The following is a 14,429-nucleotide window of genomic DNA, read 5'->3' as shown; positions in this document are numbered from 1 at the left end:
CCCAAGTAACGGGCTTATAGTCATGTTGCAACCTTTCCGCCTCAATACGATAGGAGTGTTGTTTTCTTTTACGTAAAACGCTGTCAATGACCAGTTTCCGTGACTTCGTGTTAGTCCTATCCATGGTATTCAAATTCCGTCCGCGCCATAATCTTCCCCTCACAATAAAATTTGCCCCGTTTATTTTATATAATATCGATTTCATTTTCATTTTCTCTCGCTCTTGACCGAGATCCAGCAATTAGTGAGTAGCCTTAATTAAAGATCCATTTGTCCACTCACCTTAGTTTCGCTGGTGTACCGATTCAAGTAATGTTTAAAAAACGAGCAGCAGTGTTTTATCAGATTTAAAAACACGAGGCGTAGCCCCGAGAATACACGTGCTGCGAAGTTTTTTGAACGGCTCCAAAAACATTCCACAAAAAGGGTGTCCCTCGGATTCAAATTGTGAGAGGATGCATTAGCATACGGGACAAAAAAGCTATATTCACGTGCAGTGACTTTATATCTGATAAAACACCGCATACTAATAAGGAGGAGGTTTATATAAGTTACTGCACGTGATGTATTATCGGCCATTTGATAGGTCAATGGGCTTATGAAATCTTCAACCATTTCAAAAGGCAAGCCACAAATACACTTTTTTAAATTCCAAACTTGAACGCAGGTCCTAACATCAACAATAAACCCAAAGTTATAAACCAGTGAGGTCTCCTGGCTGATTTTAAGATATAGAAAAAAATATTTTCTCGCTTAAATTTTCTTAATTAAACCATATACATATAAATTTATAGTTTTGCAGTAAACTCTGTTTCTTTCAATAATTTATCAACAGTTTGTATTTGTACATAAAATTAATTTTTGGAAAGTAGTTAGGGATCGATTACAAAACCACCCTATGGTAATCTTGAGGCACACACGGGCACGTGACAAAAGCAGGTGGAAAAGCGAGGATAGGTCACCCAGGATTGATGTCAATGGAAGACCACAAATGTTGTGGTGTCTCAAAGGCAAAAAATAGCAAGGCCTCTTTCGGCCAGGTACTGGCCTGCAATGTATGCATTGCATTAAGGCCAGCGCGGGCAGCGTGTCCCACGCGAAAGATCTCTTTCGCTCGCAAGTCCTGTAGCGCGTGACTCTCGTTTGGCGCTCGCTTTGAGAAAAAATATATAATTTCCATAATCAAACTTAGGCAATCTGTTGATTTGTCGCATCTGGCTGGGAAAGCGTCTTCGTTGAACAAGCCAGGTTTGTTTGACCAAGACAGTCTCTTTCTTTGCATTCATAAGATCCCACTAAACTCCATTCTTGGTTCAACGCAATCCATTTGGCGAAATAACGCACGATTTTGCGCAGCCAGTGATTGAAGAACGCTAGTCCTAACAGCGCGCCGGCTGAACCAAGCACATAAAAGATAATACACGGATCAGACACACAACGTTGGCTTCCATCTTTCGCTATGGAGGTTATGTTGGGCGTTATGGCAACCACGAAGGTAAACAGCCACAAAATGGGAAAAGGTTAGTGTCCTCTGGGAGTCGCCACTGCAAAGGAACATAACTGTGTTGGTAAAATGAGTTAACGTATTTCTGAGATACTGAGACACATTCCAGAAATGATTTGAGATGACATCAATTAGGGTAATAAAATTCCAAAAATTAATACAAGTTCGCAGTTGTGATATCACGATAGGGAAATATGCAATTTTAAAGCGTAAAAAACAATAGACTTCCGCTCAGCACGTGGAATTTACTTTTTAACTTTTAATTACAATATACTTGGTACTCTGCATAACAACGACATGAAGTCAACAAAACTGCATGAGGTTTAACGACAACGTGAACATACAAATGCGACTATTTTCGTACTAATTCATTTTACGATAATTCGCCCACATTATAATCCCGGGCAAAAAAAACTACGGTATTGCAAAGTTATATTTTGAGGTGACATTTTCGTCGCCGTCTTAGATGTTAAAGTCCGTACTGACCGAGTCAAGAACGGATCCTTGTAAACAGTAAACATCGTATTCTTATGTCGGCGTTCGTTTTCACAAGCAGCAAGATCTTTCTCTTTCGTTCAGCAAAGACAAAATAAAGGGGGAGTAGAGGGAATCTCCCATGTTCTCTCCCACCGTACAGATCCCAAGCTAGGCAAAAGCCAATCATATGGCGGGAACGTGTTCTCTGAGCGTGGGCTATCCACGCGGAACACATTCCAGCCATATCATTGGCTGTTGCCTAATCTCCTTGGGATCTGTACAGCGTGGTAGTCGATCTAAAAATAACTTGAGGCATCTCTTCCCCCTTTATTTTCTCTTGGTTCAACTAATTATCGTCATCATCCATCATCATCACATACCACTTCTGTAGAAGTTACCGTTTCTTAAATTTCCTGTTATTACAAGGTGTTCTGCATGCTAATTCCGTGGTAACTGTCCAAAAATTCAATCCGGATGAAGGTGGTAGAAGGATGGAAAGAAAAAACTCGATAGCCACGTGCTTGTCCTGCCTACGTTCCAAAGAATTTTGAATTGGAAACACCGCATCAGGTTACCAGGGATTTCAGTAAAATTTGAAGTTGGTGGTTGGTGGCCCCCACAGACGAGGAAATTTGTTATTGATAACTTTTTAGTTGTCGACAGAGCGGTTTTCAATTGAGTGTCAAAAGTAATTAGCGAATTTCTTTGGTTTTGCATTATTTCACTCAGTGATTGGTTCAAAGTTCTGGCGCCACTTTTTTAACCAATCAGAAGTGAAACCAAAATCAATCGTGGCTCGCACGTGCACATTTGCCCGCGCTTTGCGTCGGCTACGCGAATTACTTCGAGTTTTGATTGGTTTACTGGATTGTATCTGTCCTTTCTGATTGGCCAAAGTAATTACCGCTCTAACAAAAAAATTATCAATGACATTGGTTGCAGTCGCATTAGGGAGTTTATCACTAGTGTTAAATCAAGTGCTATTGTTTAGTGTTCCCCTATGGATTCAAAACACCAGAGAGTTGACACCAGAGTACTCTCAACACTAGTGTTACATTGTGGTTCTCTCAAGTGTGATAGCAGCCATTGAAAACATTGCGTGTGTGAATTAAGTTATCGACTACAAATAGCGAAAAATCAAGCCGTGAACACATGAGGCCCTCCACAGACGAGGCAATTTGTTATCGATAACTTTTTAGTTGTCGATAACAAAAACTTATCGAAACGCGGCCGCTTTGTTATCGACAACTCTCTTTCTCCCGTCTGTTGAGCCAGTTATCGATAACTAAAGTCCATTTCACAACGACCCAAACGATATTTAAAGTCAGCGTTTCTTCTTTTCTTGTCACTATTTTCCCAGGCTGCCGCAAAAAGTACTGGTTATCGATAACGAAACTTCTCGGGTCGTGTCGTACCCCATTGAACGGGCTTCGGGATTGGCCAAAAGAACAACAGAACGAACAAAGATAACAATGGATTTAGCACAGAAAACAACAGAAGTACGAAGAAGTATGGCCACTTACTATGGGGACCAATCAGAGGCATTGTGGTCATTATTTTCCTCCCCAAGACTCCCTCGGCCGCTTCTCTGGGCATTAACCCTACAATGATACACTAAAGCCTGGTTTCATTAGCGACGCAAGCACAAAGCGCAAGCATAAGAGCGCTATTTCACCGTGAAAACGAGGTTGACAAAAGCATTAAGCGCAAGCACAAGCATAAGGATCAAAAGTTTTACTTTTCCTTGTGCTTGCGCTTATACTTACGTTCGCTTGTGTTGTGTGAAAACGAAACAGCATAAGAACAAGGAAATTAAGTTGCTGCGTCTGGCCAATTAAAGCGCTCGTTCCAGATTCCCAGCGTCTGAACATTTGAACAAAATGGCGGATGCCGTTGTTGATTTTAACGAATGAAATGATATATAAAATGAATCATATATTGAACTGCGGGTATGAGATCAAGTGAAGCTATGATCCTCGCAGTTATGAACGCAATTTTAGCAAAGAAGAAGCCTGGAAAATTGAAGACTTTCACAGGTTTGAACCCGTGACCTCGCAATACCAGTGCGACGCTCTAACCAACTGAGCTATGAAGCCACTGATGTTGGGAACTTCTCATTTGTGAGTTCTAATGTTCCGGTGATGAATGAATCAACAAATCAAAACAAATTCGTTTATTTCTGCCTCTCGCAGTTTTAAAGACTGAATTCAAGATATATTGAAAAATGCCATAATTATAAATATAAATATAAATTATAAATAATTATCCCTCTCATACTAATGCCTCCAATGTGGGAGGTTATCAACATACCTAAAAGAAGCGACTTGACTCAGTAAAAGGTTAAGTATTACATTGCTTAACTCAGTACTCTGGTGGTATTCCTTCTGAGATTATACTGAGTATGCCTCACCCCTACTCTACTTGATATTAAGGGAAAAGGGGGGTTGGGAGGCGCAATTTTAGAAACAAATCTCTTACAAGAAGCGTCCCTTCGATCCCGTAGAGAGGTCAAGCCCAAAATGGATAGGGCTTGATCATAAGATGCGCTTGGTGGTATGATTCCCAGCGCATGTTTCTGGATGCTTTCCAGAGCATTAGATAAATATTGGGAAAGGTTAGCGAATACTACACAGGTGTACTCGAGGACAGATCGGATAAGTGAACAATAAACAGCAGTAAGATCCTGCATTGATAGGCCACATTTCTTCAGGACTCTTAAGGCGTAGAGTCGTCGGTTGGCTTTGTTGATTATCGCATCACAATGGGCAGCCCAGGTGAGATCATCCGAAATGTGAACCCCAAGCAACTTGAAACACGACACACGCTCAATTAAGGCACCGCCCACCAAGATAGGTCTCCAATTCCAACTGTTGTATCTAAGGAAGTCAACAGACAACTCCTTACACTTAACCGGGTTAAGGCACGTGTTATTAGTAACCGCATATGACTCTATTTTGTTGACAACAAAGTTTAACAAAGAAGGGGAATTCCTAGGGACAACCTCAAGGACAGTTAGGTCATCGACGAATTTGGCGCTGGGAGCCCATGATAAAACCAGGGTGTTGTCCATGACATCAAATAATAGTAGACCTAATTTTGTTCCCTGAGGCATCCCACCGTTCAGATATTTCCAAGTTGAGATGGGAATGAAATGATATAGGAAATGAATTAGATATTGAACTGAGGATATGAAATCAAGTGAAGCTATGATCCTCGCAGTTATGAACGAATTTGAGCAATTGCGTAGAGAAGCATGAGAAATTCCGGACTTTAACGGTTTAAAGTCGCTACACATGCTTTGGTCAACATGACGCACAATTGGCTTGTTAACACCGTTAATATTCTGAGGCAAATCAAAAGCTGGATTGTCCGCTTTTTGATGGATCGGAAACAAAGAGTTAAACTTGCCCAAGATTGTCACTCCGAATGGCGCTCTGTGCCATCCGGCGTCCCCCATGCATTGAACAAAATTAGGCCCCTGGTTATTTCTTGTCATGATTAATGATTTGGACACCCCAGCTTACATATGGAAATACGTGGGCGACACATCTTGTTCCGAAATAGTTACAAAGGGCAGTGAGAGCAAACTCCAAGAAGCTTTGGATGACCTTTCAAGACAAGCGAGTATCGATGGGTTCCAACTAAATGAGGCCAAGTGCAAAGAACTACAAATTGGATTCTCAAACAACAACCACGATTTTGAACCCATAGTCCTAAATGGCAAACCTCTTGAATTAGTCACCAGTGCCAAATTGCTAGTCATGATCATTAGCCACGATTTAAAGTGGAACATGCACACCTCTGAACTAAGTAGAAAATGTTCCTCTCGTCTCTACTTTTTGAAACAACTTAAGAGAAACAACTTAACAACTTTTGAAACAACGTAAGAGATCTGGAGTCGCACCAAGTGAACTTGTGCTATTCTACGTGACATGTATTAGGCCCGTCCTGGAATACGCAAGTCCTGTATTCCATCGTTCCCTACCAAACTACATCAGCAAAGATTTGGAACTGATCCAAAGGAGGGCACTCAGAGTCATCTATCCTGACCTGTCATATAGTGTAGCACTAGAAACAGCATAAGAACAAGCAAGCAATTAATTTTTAACAGATCCGTTAACCGTAAGGGGAATAATTAACCGTTAGCCGTAAAAAGACATTTACGGCCAATGGCAAACATTTTAGCTTGTCTCGAGATAGGACGCAGGTCTTTACAACCTCTAATTTCATTGGATCCCTTTAGGACTCAGCTCTATTGTTTTTAGGGTTAGGGTCCATTGTTTCTTTTCTACCGTAAATCTAGCCGTTAGGTGTAAAAATTGAAAGTTATTAACCGTTAGCCGTAAAACATGTTAACCGTGAAAAATTCTCGCCATAATAATAAAAGTCCAACGTCTAGTTTGAAGATTCAACTAGTCTTGAATTGTATGAATTTACGAGCCTTTGTAGCGAGAAAAGCCGATACTCTTCCCTTTTCCGCAAAACGGGGGTGTTAAAAGCCGCTGGAAGTGTCTGACAAACTGTGTCACAGCATGAGTTGACAGACGCTTTGACAGCTCTTACTGCTTTTAGACTTTCTCCAGTTTCATTGACGACTTTGCGATTTCCATGCGATGGAACTGTGTCCCGAAAGTCACAAATTTCTGTAGACCTTCTAGTTAATGGTGTGAAGAGCCTTATATATGAAAAAAATCGAAATTATTAATCCACAGCTCAAAGATAACATTGACTGGAAAACTTTACTTACAACAGTAGTAGAGAATTTACACCCAGTTTCGCATTTTAAGCACGAGATCTTTGATGCTCTTCAATATGCAACAGACTTCGGTACAATATCAAAGGAGTCATTAAGAAGAGTAACCAAATAGGGGGTAAAATACTTTACCCCTCAGACGGGTATGTCGTTCAAAGATGTAAGATTCATGACCCCACTGCCTGCTAATACTCTTACCAAAAACGAAGAAGACACCATGAAAGAGTGGCTCGAAAACTACCGTCCAGTGCGACAGAGAACAGTGAGACAACCAAAGATAAGGCAGGAGTTCTTCAGTCCGGCAATGTATGCAAAGACAAATCCTAAAGCTGTACCAAGGGTGCATTTTCCACCCGACCAAGTTAAGATGGTAACGCCCACTGCCTCTTCAGAAAATTGCTCTGTTGTTGACGAAGAGTGCGCAATTAGTTTCATAAGTGATGTCACTGTGCCGCAACTTAGGCTCGCGTCTGAGGCCGATTTCAACCAAGGTGGAGGAGTACGAAAGCGAAAGCGACCATAGTGATACTGATTCAGCAGATTTTGACTTAATTTAGAGGAGATGGTTATCGGTAAACCTGTGATGGCAAGGTCTGGAAGACAAGTCAAAGCGTAGATTCGGTTTGATGTTTAGGCGGTCGCAAAGCGGTAAGCCAGCGACGTCACAAAGTAAATTGAAGAACTTTTACAGCATGCGCATGGATGGTATTGCACATGTTTCAGTGGGCACACGCATATAACGCTTTAACACATACTAGTTAATATACTTTTTTGTTTACCTATTTTGTAAACAAAGTACCGCAGTGTAGAAACATAAATAGACCATGTATTATGGTCTGTCGTGGTTTATATAATAACCAAATCAATGCGCGCGCTCTGATTGGTCAATCAGCTATGTTTTATTGTGCCAGTAAACTCTTGGAAAAATCGCGGGTCTTTTGAATTATTATATAAAAGCAATAGACCACAGGTTTCTATGGTTTATAGGCATGATAAACCACTTGAGATGTTGGAAGAACACTCCAAGAATTCGTAAATCACTCGCCTGCGGCTCGTGATTTAAGAATTCTTCTTGTGTTCTACCAACACCCCGCGTGGTTTATCAGCCTATAAACCATAGAAACTTGTGGTCTATTGCTTAAATAACCTGCGATCAGGCCCATTTTTAGCTTCGCCCATAGGTTTTCTTATGTCGTCGCTCGCTAAATTTGGGCCTGACCAAAAGTCTCTCAAGAATTCCGGACGGTCGGCCGAGTCCTCGAGACTGATCCGCCATAAGGTACGAAAAAGTTTGCTGCCTTTTCTTCTTACAATAACATGGACGGTGCAACTTGATTTTATTTGTATAAAGGGAGATATGCCATCTGAAGCATGTCATAACTTGTCCAGAATTGGGTTTGAATCTCTGGAAAGAGTGAAATTAACGATTCCGTTGTCGACCTCTGTGGCCATGTCGTTGAAAGTACTTTGGCACAAAGTTCCCTCATGTTTTGAAAACTAAATAGCTGGTTCTTTCAAATGGAATGAAAGCCGATGCATATTTGTTTCCTGGATAAAACAAAGGACATATATATCAAAAAGAGGAGATGCTGATAAAATCGCAAGTTACGCGAATGCATGTTTTCAATAACTGCGTATTAAACAGCTTTCTAGATATGGTTTGTTCGTCGGTCAGTATAAAACGAGGACTGCGGACTGCGGACCCGGACTGCGGACCAGGACTGCGGACCAGCCTATAACTCCACTTGAAACCCAACTAAGGATCAAGTTAATGATGCACGACCGTAGTCACCTTAGCGGATGACAAGGAAGGATCCTCGAAGGATACAGGCTAATTTCAATTTATAGAGAATGTAGGAGAGAAACCCTGACAATGCGCACCCCAAATAAATCATACTTTTAATTGAATAAATGTTTGAAAGAAAATTTGCCCTGAGCGTGATTTGAACCCACGTCCCCCCATTGCTAGTTGGGTGTGATCACCACTACACCACTAGGACAACCATGCTGGTAACACAGCCATCGAAGAGGCGATTTACGTGGGCCTCCCGGGAAATTTTCTTTCAAGGTGACAAGGTAGGGGAGCCTATAACTCCACTTGAAACCCAACTAAGGATCAAGTTAATGATGCACGACCGTAGTCAACTCAGCGAATGACAAGGAAGGATCCTCGAAGGGTACAGGCTAATTTCAATTTATAAATTGAAATTAGCCAATTGCCCCTATATGTAGCGCGCCCCTATATGTAAACATGTTGGGTAACCTTACATTAACAAAACCAAGACGGTTTCAAGGAAAGACAATAAAGATAGTTCTGTGCTATTAATACGTATCTGAGTTGTTTTCTGCCCAAAACAGGCCCGTATAAACTATTTCAACTGCCAATTTGCCCCTATATGTAACGCGCCCCCATATGTAAACATGTTAGGTAACCTCACATTAACAAAACCAAGACGGTTTCATGGAAAGACATTAATATTAATACGTATTTGAGTTGTTTTCTGCCCAAAACAGGCCAGTGTAAACGATTTCAACTGCCAATTTGCCCCTATATGTAAACATGTTGGGTAATCTTCTATTAACAAAACCAAGACAGTTTCACGGAAAGACATTAAAGATAGTTCTGTGCTGTTAATACGTATCTGAGTTGTTTTCTGTCCAAAACAGGCCCGTATAAACTATTTCAACTGCCAATTTGCTTCAATATGTAATGCGACCCTATATGTAAACATGTTAGGTAACCTTACAAGCCAAGACGGTTTCAAGGAAGACATCAAAGATAATAACACAAACAGCGGTGATAAACATTGTATTCCAACGCATTTTTATACATCAAAGATAGTTTTGTGCTATCAATACGTATTTGAGTTGTTTTATGCCCAAAACAGGCCCATCGGTAAACTATTTCAACTGCCAATTTGCGCCTACACGTAACGCGCCGCTATATGTAAATGTCTTGGGTAAGCTTGCAAACATAACCTGAGACGGTTTCACGAAAAATATATATATAAAGACAGTTCCGTGGTTTTAAGACGAATTTGATTTGCTCGCTGGCTATCTTCACTCTGCATTATCCCAATCTTTGAGTTTTCCTTCATGGTTTTGCCCGAAAAACGCATCCACTGCGTAGATTACAATTATGAAAACCTCCGAGTTTCGCTACGAAACGGTGTGCCATGATTTTTTTGTTGCGTGACGGCTAGTGAATGACTGCATGTATCGTGTTCCAACTCACCCCTATATGTGAATCACCCATATATGTAAATCGCCCCCATATGTAAGGTAACGTTACCAACCCCGGTCACCTGGAGAAAGCACGAGGGCTGACGAAGAACTGAACTTATTGGCCGTAAATATTAAAGTAAAGTATTTAGTTTATTTTATATTGTCGTTTAAATATATATTAGCACTAAGTAAATCTAAGTAAGATTAGTTAATTTAGAGGTATAACTGTCGTAACTGTTATACTTGTAGTTAACTTATATCTTTAATTAAAAGTCGTACGCGTTTTCTTAAAATTTATGCTGTGTTGCGGGTTTGTGGGAATGGGTGTGAAGTACGCTGTCTTACCCTTACTTTTCTCCTGTTTTCTTCTCGCAATCTTGCCCCAGGGGATCGCGAACAGTCACACCGCCAACACCGCCGCCATAGTGAAAGCCGCGAAGACTCTGGGAACGAGGCTGCTGAGAGACTGAGGACAAGTGAGCCGCTTTACGTCCTGGTCAGCAGTCACCAGACTAGAAAAGCTAGGTACCTCACATATAATACACTATAATGTACCGATATTTAGGCGGTTGAATTGGCGGTTGATTCGAAGGTTGATTTCAGTAGTTTCACGCTTAAAGAAACACGCGGATCAAGAAAAGATAATCGATAATAACAAGTCCTTTACAAGAGGTAAGCCTTACGTATGAGAAGATAAGATTAACTTGGCGGAGTAACTGTAGAATACCCGTCCACAATTATTTGTGTTCTTGTAGGGGAATCGATCGATCGAAGAACGCGGGATGCCATTTATGACAAATAACAGCAAATAACAGGCCGGGTATACTGCATTAAAATATGTGCACAGCTTAAAGTCTTAACAAGAATTTCCACAGCATTATAATACAAAAGGTTAAACAAATGGCTCTCCCATGATGTCCTTTTTGGTTATTGCTACCCATTAAACTATGGCTTATGCATAGAATACTACGTTTATGACTGAGATAATGCACTAGTCATTTGTTTCCCCCACCCTTTGACCCCCGGGGATGGGTAGTGAAATTACATTTGAATGGTTGTAAAGTAGGTGTATTTCCACTGGGGACTAGAGCAGACAAACACACGTAATTCCCCCACCCCTCTGTTCCTAAAAGATTCTGAGTCATCAAGGAAATATTAGGGAGATTACCACAATGTACAGTTCTTGCCATTTGTGTGTGCCACATGAACTATATAAGGAACGAAACAAAAAAAAAAAAAAAAGAACTGGATAGAAACAAGACAGGAATAAGCGACCAATAAAGAAAACGTTTAGACATGATTGCTGTTCTTTATTTTTTACTGCTGTAGTTTCCACTCTGGGCAAAACCAGACTTCCTCTGGGGGTTTCCTCTTAAGTCCCACACACTGGAGATGGAACCACGCATGCATGCAGTCAGATTCCTCTTAATCAGTTTAATTTTTAATCATTGATATTAATGTATACGTTTTGATTTTCTTTCTGTAGACAGATTTAAAGCTTATTTTTGTCTAAGTGATACTGGTAGAAAATACAATCCAAACACCTAATAATTTTATTAGGTAACACAATAAATCATTGCTTTCATGTCTGTGTCCTGTTTTTGTCTTAAGTGTGTGGTAATAATAATTAAAAAAGAAGAACAAATGACAATACAAATTTTTGTATATAAGACACACGTCAAACAGTTTTAATTATGCTGCTCAAATGTAAGTCACAGTGTTTGTTCAGTCGACTACTGTACATACATGTACACGTATATCTAAACGTTTGTTAATCTTTGCTTTATTTTTCTTTTCTTTTTTATGGCAGGAGTTAAAGAAAATTTGGCAAAGATTACTTTTTGAAGAAATGGTGATAATCTATCAGTCATTGAATCAAGTGCCTAGTTTCGAAACATAAAGTAGAAAAAAGTAGAAGTGATTAGTGAAAGGCTTACTGATTTATTATTAGTGTTTAAAGCATGATCTTTGGGGGAGTATCACTATGAAATAATTATGGATTTTCTGGTATTTTCAGTATTTTCTGGTTTACAAGCAACAGAGAAAACAATCTCTTGGCACTTTTATTACATTAAACTTCCATTTTCATTTTTATGATGTAGGTAGTTTTGTCTTGGAGAAATACTGGCAAATATGTCTCAAGGTTGTTTCTACCAGCTATTAAGACCACATGTGTTGTCATAGGACTCATTACAGCCAAATTCATTGTACTGTATATCACCGCACGCATGCAAGTTGTAACTTGAATAATCCTGCCCCATTCTGTGATAAATGATGGAAGAGAAAATCCCAAAACATCTTTTTAAGTTTTCAAAATCTAGAGGATGATACAATGTACTTCAAATTTCACTGTAATAATTACTGATGCAAATAGGAGACAAGTTTTATCTCACTCTCTTGAACATGTGCTTGAAAGTCTTAATTCAAACTTTACAAAGTGGATAAGTATTTTCTGTTGACATCATCAAAGTTGATTAACACTTACATAGCATAAATGATAAGAAGACATGATAATAAATTGTTCATAAAGAGATTTTTCAATTTTGATTATATTGGTTGAACAAAGCCCTAATCTTCACCTTAGAGACTGAGCGTCGACATGCCTATAAAGACAGGTTTTAGGTACATGTACATTTTCTTTCCAAAACAGACTGAAATCAAACTACTGGGAATAAAAGGAGAATTATTAAATTTTAAGTGTAGAAGATTAGTAAGATCTTATTAGAGTGAAGTAAGAATCTTACAAGATCTTTTAAGATTTTAGTAAGAATATCTCCCAAGGTTTACATAAGAATCTTATAAGGTCTGTGTAAGAACCTTGTAAGAATCTTCAAAGATCTTAATAAGAACGTTGCAAGATCTTAGAAAGAACCTCAAAAGATATTGTAAGAATCTTGTAAGATTTGCATAAAATCGAGTGAGATATGATAACTAAGATCTTAACAGATCCTATGTAAGGTTCTTACAAGATCTTGTAAGGTTCTTGTAAGAATCTTACTTAAGAAGTAAGAAAAGATCTTAATAAGAACTTGATAAGAATCTTACTAAGATCTTAATAAGATTTCCACCTGGGTTGGGATACAAACTGTAAGATGTTGTGTTGATTATTGAGGAGAAAATTTGTTTTGGAAACTCAACTGAGCACTCTTCACCAAAGATATCACACATTAATTTTGTTATCTTGAAAGACTCAGGTTGTGAACCATTGTTATGTTAGATTGAAGGTCCCATTCTTGTCTGTAATCAAGAGATAAATATTTTGTGAAGTACATGGCCTTTCAGTTTATTGTAGTTTACAACCCCGTATATCAGCTCTTGGTGGTTCTCAATGATACAGAATTTTTGAACCGTTGCTTACTCAACTTTTAAGGTTAAGGTTAAGGTCCTTATTTTTACAAGGGTAGCGTGGGACAGTCAACTAGAGTTACTGATAAACTTGTGGCCCTCTGTGCGCATCTTTCACCCCTCTTCCTCCGTCATTTCTCCATTTTATGGGTATTCAAAGCTACAGCTACACGAAACAGAGGAAAGTCGAAACAGACGTTGATCGAATGACAGGGATCAAACTGGTGACCGTCTAGCTCAGACGGCCACGTACTAACCAACCGAGCTACTCTTAACCTTTAAATTAGATGTGCAACTCACATGATTGAGCATATAAAATTATCTTAAACTTGAATTGATGCCTTCTTGTCTCTGATGGAGTGGTTAAACCTCACACTGCTTGATATTAATTTTTGATTTTGGTTTCTTGAAAGGAGGAAACTTCTTAACCCAGGATGTGATTTCCAGATTTTCCTGAAGTAAATTGAGTTATTGCAGGTATGCTACCAAATCATTTATGATTTTGTTGTGACAGTCATGAACAATAAATATATAATAATGATGAAATAAAAATAATAACATGCATAAAATAAGATAATGTGGTGTTTTTCCCAAAAAACTACCTTAATGACAGGATTATCCACAAACTGAAAAAAGGAAAAAATTGTCTGGTTGTGGGTGCAGTATTTGCAAGATTGTGTTTAACCCTTTCAGGCCCGATAGTGCCAAATGGCACTTATAGATTTTACTCTGTCTAACGCCAGACGATTTTACTCGTCAATGGGGAACCCCTCGGGCCTGAAAGGGTTAAGCTAACAGCATCCAAAAACTATGTCCCCGTTTAACCCTTTCAGGCCCGATAGTGCCAAATGGCACTTATAGATTTTACTCTGTCTAACGCCAGACGATTTTACTCGTCAATGGGGAACCCCTCGGGCCTGAAAGGGTTAAGCTAACAGCATCCAAAAACTATGTCCCCGTTTAACCCTTTCAGGCCCGATAGTGCCAAATGGCACTTATAGATTTTACTCTGTCTAACGCCAGACGATTTTACTCGTCAATGGGGAACCCCTCGGGCCTGAAAGGGTTAAGAAACAGTCCAGATAAGAATGATAGCAACAACGGCAACAAACATGTTGGAATTCA

The 14,429-nt window shown here is 39.5% G+C and overlaps 1 protein-coding gene and 1 long non-coding RNA gene across 5 annotated transcripts in view; one reads left to right on the top strand and one right to left on the bottom strand.

Annotated features, from left to right (window-relative positions):
• Positions 1–614: 614 nt before the first annotated feature.
• LOC138051651 (uncharacterized) lies at positions 615–10,407 on the bottom strand. The gene is made up of 2 exons (XR_011132871.1): positions 10,305–10,407; positions 615–1,544 (listed from the first exon to the last, which is right to left on the bottom strand). It is a non-coding gene; the product is annotated as an uncharacterized lncRNA (long non-coding RNA).
• Positions 10,408–10,512: 105 nt separating this feature from the next.
• LOC138051625 (uncharacterized) overlaps positions 10,513–14,429 on the top strand; it is a 35,553-nt gene continuing 31,636 nt past the window's right edge. For 2 of the 4 annotated variants that reach the window (XM_068897861.1, XM_068897859.1), the window contains exons 1-3: positions 10,521–10,631; positions 11,770–11,811; positions 13,718–13,781. The gene's annotated coding sequence lies outside the window, so the exon portion shown is untranslated. Of the gene's footprint in view, positions 10,632–11,769; positions 11,812–13,717; positions 13,782–14,429 lie in introns of all 4 variants that reach the window. The other 2 variants (XM_068897862.1, XM_068897860.1) reach the window with 2 other exon arrangements.

This window comes from Montipora capricornis, chromosome 6 (assembly GCF_036669925.1).
Source record: "Montipora capricornis isolate CH-2021 chromosome 6, ASM3666992v2, whole genome shotgun sequence".
In the NCBI taxonomy this organism is placed as follows: domain Eukaryota; kingdom Metazoa; phylum Cnidaria; class Anthozoa; order Scleractinia; family Acroporidae; genus Montipora; species Montipora capricornis.
This window is presented reverse-complemented; position numbering and strand designations above follow the sequence as displayed.